Source organism: Carassius carassius, chromosome 1 (assembly GCF_963082965.1).
Source record: "Carassius carassius chromosome 1, fCarCar2.1, whole genome shotgun sequence".
Taxonomy (NCBI): domain Eukaryota; kingdom Metazoa; phylum Chordata; class Actinopteri; order Cypriniformes; family Cyprinidae; genus Carassius; species Carassius carassius.
In genome coordinates, this window is record NC_081755.1 from 49642938 (window position 1) to 49649270 (window position 6333).

The window sequence follows — 6333 nt, forward strand, 5'->3', positions numbered from 1 at the left end:
AAGGTATCAAATGCAACCATCATAGATGCTTCCAAGTTAAATTTGGTTCTGAAGTCTGAAGTATCCTCACCGCCGTATTATCGTGGAGATGGTACAGATAAGTGCTCTATGATGGAGTGGGAAGAATTGATGCGAGTGTATCTTAACAAAAAAGAAGTGGCAGATTCTGACAGAGTTGAGGAAGTGATGAACAGACTAATGGGGAGGGCCAGGGATATCATAAAAGTCTGGCTGAGTAATAGACTAGTAACCCCGACTGTAGATGCGGTTTTCACAGTCTTGAGACATCATTTCAGTGATTCCAGTAGCTCAGGGATGCCTTTAGCTGATTTTTACTCTGTGAAACCTTATTCCAATGAAAGCTCTTTGGACTATTGGATAAGGTTAAACAAAGCAGCTGAGGTGGCTGAGCGGAGCCTTAGGGAGGAGGGCAGAACCTTGGAAAATCGGAGCAAAGAACTGGCTGTGATGTTTATTCGACACTGTCCTGATAAGGAACTCTCTTTGGTGTTCAAAAGCAAATCTGCGCAGTCATGGACCGCGTCTGAGGTCCAAGAGCGATTAGATGAGATGCTAAGGGAACAGAAAGCCACTAAGCGAGTTACTTGCCAACAAACAGCCAAAGTATTTGAGCCTAATAGTGAATCATCTTCTGTGTCTTCTTCTCAGTCTGAAACTGCCGCACCAGTAACTGACAACAGCACTCTGGACAAGGTCTTGACCATGTTGGAAAAGGCTCTTGTGTGCAATACTCAATCTGTGCGTGGTGGTTGGCCTAACAATCCTAACAAACAGGGTTGTGAATGTCGAGTTTGTGGCAGCAAAGATCACAGCACTACTGCCCATTGCAAAATGTACAATCTCTGCTTTAAGTGTTTTTTGTCTGGGCACCGGAGTTTCAATTGTGAGATGACCGGTCCCAGGGAAGGCACTGGCAGACGAGGAGATGATGCGCCGCAGGGAAACTAGAATGCCTACATTGGGGGGAGGGCAATGTGGGGCAAAATGAGAGTTCCTCCTGGAATACTGATGTCGAGTCGGTCTATTCATTTTATTGTGAGAATGTAAGCAGAGACAAAACTTTGATTTTACAAAATACCATTCGTTCTGCACAAAATGACAGTCTGTTTTATACTAGTGTTTTAGTACAGGACAAAGTTCGTTTGAGGGGGATGTTGGACAGTGGCTCTATGGCGACTACATTGAGTGCTGACATGGTACCTCATCTGTTGGAAGCTGGAGTCCTGGATCAGGAATTCTTTTCCCCATCAGACATTGTTCTGGTTGGGTGTGGTGGGAAGCAGACTTGTCCTGAAGGTATGTGTGATCTGAAAATTGAGGTGTATGGGTTCAGTTTTAGTGTTCCAGTCCTTATTGTCAGTGGGCAGGTAGACCAGCTTATTATCGGAACCAATGTGTTGAAACCACTGATTAGAGAAATGAAGTCGAATGAGGGATTTTGGAGAGTTCTGGATAAACCAGACCAATCAAATGCAAGTGAGGATTGTCAATTTCTGCGTATGCTGTCAAGCATTGAGAGGTGGAAGGGTAGTATGATCCCTGACATGGTGGGCACTTTAAAATCCAAGTCTGCTGTGGTCCTGCAGCCCATGAGTGAACATCTTGTTTGGGGTCGGCTGCCACCAGGATCAAAACTTTCAGTGGGCAGTACAGTTGTGGTTGAGCCGAGTAAGTCTCGTTGCGTCCACCGTAATGTTCTTGTTGGTAGAGTGATCTCGCCTCTGTGGGGCGACGGTTGGCTCCCGGTGAAAATGATAAACCCGACAAATTCTGAAATTGTGCTGCGCAGAAATGCAAAATTGGCTGATGTCTACCCGTGCATCGCTTTGGAAGATTTTGATCATGTGACAGAGAGAAGGATTTTCCAGAATGTGGCCATCCACAGTGGTAGTTCTTGTGGTAGTTTATCAGCAAAGAGTTCTGTGTCTGGGTGTTAGGCAGGTGAATGACATTCAGTTGGATGGCTTGGGTCTCAGAGACTTAAATGTGAACGACTGTGAGGTGTCGCCTTTCTGGAGGGACAAGCTTGTTGATTTGATAAAGAAATATGAGTGTGTTTTCTCTAGGCATTCGTTGGATTGTGGCGAAGCGAAGGGGTTCTGTCATCGCATTCGTTTGTTAGATGATAGACCTTTTCGTCTGCCTTACCGTAGACTTTCTCCAGCACACTATCACAAGTTGAGGGAGACGCTTGATGAGATGGAACAGAAGGAGATCATTAGGAAATCTTCCAGTGAATTTGCATCACCTTTGGTGTTAGTTTGGAAGAAGAACGGTGATTTGCGGCTGTGCACTGACTTTAGGTGGTTGAATGCTCGTACGGTGAAGGATGCACATCCTCTCCCTCACCAAGCAGATGTGTTAGCAGCTCTGGGGGGGAATGGTATGTTTAGTACCATGGATTTAACCTCTGGGTACTATAACGTCCCTTTACATGAAGAGGACAAGAAATTTACAGCCTTCAGCTCTCCTCTTGGGTTGCATGAGTACAACCGCTTACCGCAGGGTCTGTGCAACAGTCCTGCAACGTTCATGAGAATGATGCTAACTATTTTCGGTGATCAAAATTTCTTGAGTTTGCTCTGTTACTTAGATGACCTGTTAGTTTTTGGTAAAACTGAGGAGGAGAGCTTGCAGAGACTGGAAATGGTGTTTCAACGGCTCAAGGATCATAATTTGAAACTGTCGCCTTCCAAATGTAAGTTTTTGCGGAGATCTGTGAAATTTTTGGGTCACATTGTTTCACAGGAAGGTGTGGCGAGTGATCCAACAAAGGTAGAGGCTATTGTGAATGTGTCAGAGGAAGACTTGATGGAAGCTGATGGGGTTACTCCATCTGTGGGTAAAATCAGGTCATTTTTGGGCATGGTTGTGTACTATCAACATTTCATTGAGAATTGTTCCATGATTGCGAGGCCTCTTTTTCAGCTGATGTCTGGCCAGAAGAGACCTAGGAAAGCGAGGGGTCTTGGAAAAAGGTCAGGGGCTGTTCGGAAGCTCACGCCTGAGGATTGAACAGAAGAATGTATATGTGCATTTGAGAATTTGAAGGCTGCACTGGTAAAGAAAGTTTTGCTTGCCCATCCTGATTTCTCTAAACCATTTTTACTGTCGGTCGATGCTTCGACCAGTGGGCTTGGGGCCGTGCTCTCCCAAGTTCAGGAGGGTTGTGCGGTTGCAAGGCCAATTGTTTTTGCATCGAAGTCACTTAATCATGCTCAGTCTAAGTATCCGGCACACATGCTTGAATTTTTGGCGATGAAATGGGCCATATGCGATAAATTCAGCCACTGGCTTCGTGGACATAGGTTTACAGTTTGGACGGATAACAACCCGCTCAAGTATATTTTGACCAAACCAAAGCTTGATGCCTGTGAGCACAGGTGGGTTGCGAAGTTGGCTCCGTTTGAATTTGACATACAGTACATTCCTGGACCAAAAAACGTGGTGGCTGATGCCTTGAGTCGGGAACCTTTTGCTACTCCCAAGATCTTGCACAGACTTACCAGAACGCCTTATGAAATCTTGAGGCATGAAGCAGATGCACTTGAGGTTGAGCGGGTTCAGGATATGTTTCATTTGTCCTGTGAACATACAAAGAGTGTAGCTATGGAGAAAATATCTGGGTCGCAGAAGTGTCATGAGGTCACTAACATGGTTCAGAGTTTGGCTGGGGGGCGAGTGTCCTGTGAAGAGAAGTCAGCTGTACTCCGCTCTCATCGTCACTGGGAGGAAGGAGCAGCTGTTAGAGCAGTGACTTATGTGCAGCATTTAAGGGGTTTGGAGGATGCGGGGCAGTGCCCACTCGATAAACTTACCCAGGCAGATTTATTTGACAAGCAATGTCATGATCCGGTCATAAGTAGGGTGAGGTTCTTTGTGGAGCGAGGTAGACGACCATCTAGGAGAGAGAAAGTCAGTGAGTCAAAAGAAACTGTGCGAACACTCAGACAATGGGGCAAATTCACAATGAGGTTAGGTATACTTTACCGTGTGTCTAAGAATCCGACAACCAAGAAAAAGACTTTTCAGTATGTCGTCCCGGCAGCTTTGAGAGGCTTGGTCCTAAAAGGGGTGCATGATGACGCAGGTCATCAGGGCCAGCACCGCACTCTTTGGCTAGCGAGGCAAAGATTTTACTGGTATTCTATGGAGAAAGACACTAGACTGTACGTGATGCAGTGTAAGAGATGTGTGTTGAGTAAGACTCCTGAGCCTGAGGCCAGAGCTCCACTTGTGTCAATAACCACTACAGCGCCGCTTGAGTTGGTTTGTATTGATTTCTGGTCGGCTGAGGATGTCAATAACAAATCGGTTGATGTGCTGGTAGTAACCGACCACTTCACAAAACTTGCATGTGCGCATGTCTGTCCGAATCAAACTGCGAAGTCTGTTGCCCGGGTTCTGTGGAACAATTTTTTTTGTGTGTATGGGTTCCCAGGACGGATTCATTCAGACAAGGGTGCAAATTTTGAAAGTTCTTTGATTGCTGAAATGTTGAAGTTGTCAAGTGTTACCAAATCTCGTACCACGCCCTATCACCCTAAGGGTAACGGTCAAACTGAAAGGTTTAATCGTACTCTTGGTGACATGATAAGGTCTCTGCCTCCGAGGTCTAAAGCTGTTTGGCCTCAGATGTTGAACACACTGACTTTTTCGTATAATTGCACTAGACACGAGACAACTGGCTACCCACCTTTCTTTTTGATGTTTGGCCGTACTCCGAGATTGCCTGTAGATGTTTTGTTTGAGAGTGTAATTCTGGATGATGGAACTGTTGATGTGAGTAAATATGTCCAGTCTCTGGGGAAGGATTTAAGGGAGGCAATGTCAATTGCACAACTGAATGCACATCAGCAGCAGAGTAAACAAGCTGAATATTATAATCGCAAGTGCAAGGGGCATTCATTGGAGTTGGGCGATCGGGTCCTTCTGGCAAACAAAGGAGAAAAGGGAAAGAGGAAATTAGCTGATCGTTGGGAAAGCACGGTGTATATTGTGATCAGTAAGAACTTTTCTTTGAACACGTACAAGATTCGCCACCCTGTTAATGGTCGTACCAAAACTGTTCATCGAAACCTGTTGATGCCGGTGAACTTTTTACCATTGCCTGCTTGGGATGATTCTGTGAGTGCAGAGTGTGATTTGAGTTCAGACTGTGATTTGTCACATACTGACTGTCAGAAGAGTGATACTACAGACCGAATTTCTGAATGGATTACTAATCTAGACGAAGTCGCAGGGACTGACAGTGGTGAATTGAATGATGACATGATTGACAGTGGTGAGCATGAAATTTGTGATCATGAAGTGAGGAATCAAATTGAACAGGTTGGAGGGATGGAGTGTCATGATAGTTCTGAGAGAATGTCTGCTCCTTCAGCGTCTTTGTGCCTCACATCAATTGCTGGAACATCATTTGTGTCAGATGTTGAGACTGAAGTCTCTGTATCTAAGATTGTCGTGCCTGTAAATGATCTTGATGGTGACATTTCAGTGGCAGTGCGAGAGATCTCTGAGAGTTCATCTGAACGTGATTCGGTTTCTTGTCATGCTTCAAGAGAGCCTGGTGAACAGCAGAAAGTATATACAAGATTTGGTAGACTTATTAGACCTGTGAGTAGATTGATTCAAACAATGTCAACTCAAAGAGTTTATCCTGTTCTGGAAGTTTGATTTTTATTTATTTTATTTTTTATTTTTATTTTTATTTTTCAGTGTTTTTGATTGAGTGTACATCGGTCGATCTGTCAGAGGTGGCATGATCTTTCATGATCTGTCATAGATTAAGTTGTTTAAAACAAACAATCAGCGTAAGTGATTTATTGGTGTATGTCATATTTGAAACTATGTATATGGCATGGTTTTTCGAATGGTAGATTGGGGATTAGCTACCCTTGATTTACCTGAATTTTAAACAAGATGGCTTTAGAGCTGTATAACCTAAGGTGGGTTATGTGTAATGACATCACCGATATATCAAGTGGATGACCTGTCCAATAATCTAGAGTAAAACAGTGGGGGTGAATGTGACGAGTGTATGTTGTTACACTAGATTATTGACATAATTTAATCAAAAGCAGTATTATGTTTGGGGACCCTTATTTTGAAGACATTTATTTTGGAAGTTGCACAGTTGTCAATGGTCATGTGATCATAAACTTAATAATTTGCGTTGTTTTCAATTCTTCATACATGTTTATTTCTTATTTTGTTTGTATTGTTTTTGGTTTCATTATTGATAAATATTTCTGCACTAAATCAAGGAAGCACTATTACGTAAGCGACGTCATGCATTAGGGTAATGCTGAT